Source organism: Perkinsus marinus, assembly GCF_000006405.1.
Source record: "Perkinsus marinus ATCC 50983 genomic scaffold scf_1104296977508, whole genome shotgun sequence".
In the NCBI taxonomy this organism is placed as follows: domain Eukaryota; phylum Perkinsozoa; order Perkinsida; family Perkinsidae; genus Perkinsus; species Perkinsus marinus.
Genome location: NW_003200164.1, coordinates 2,975 through 3,659, shown reverse-complemented (window position 1 = coordinate 3,659; position 685 = coordinate 2,975).

Below are 685 nucleotides of genomic sequence, written 5' to 3'. Positions count from 1 at the left end.
ACCTCACATCTAGACATGTTATTAAACAACTTGGACATCGGCTTGTCATGTATCATTTGAAGAACTTGCGTTTCGTTCTTTTCTTTTTTCCGCTGTCAACTGATGTTTCCGAGCTGCTAATAGAACCCAGAGAGCTCCTACTAGTCGACCACGTAGGTGAGTCGTCTATGACATCATCTGAGCTCACGGATATAGGCTTATGGTCATTGTCCATCGGGGGTCCATCAATGCTATCAAATACTGGCAAATCGTCATGGCCGTTTGCTTTGATCTTCCTACCCCTTCGGAATATACGCTTTACGAACTTGCAAATTCCACCGAAACAACCACTGTCAGCGTTGTGGCTGAAGTCCTCCTCTCCAGCTAGTAATCGTTTGGATAGATCTTGACTCTCTGTAATAGTCCCGTATCCTCGCTGCGGTCTCAATTCACGGGTGAGCTTTTGAGTTGATTCGTTCATATCTTCACGAAAAGTCGGGCTTGTCTTCCCGCCAACAACGGCATGTGTTGATTGCACGGCGAGAATCGCAGCAAGAATGAATGAGAAATGCATCACGATGGCAGTACTCGAGTAAGGGGTGAAGGGAAAGCTAACTCTCGAGCGAAGCTGAACAGTTGCATGGAGGCGAGCGAGTCTACAGAAATACGTTGCAAGTGTAGATAACTTGAAGGAAATGCCTTCCCG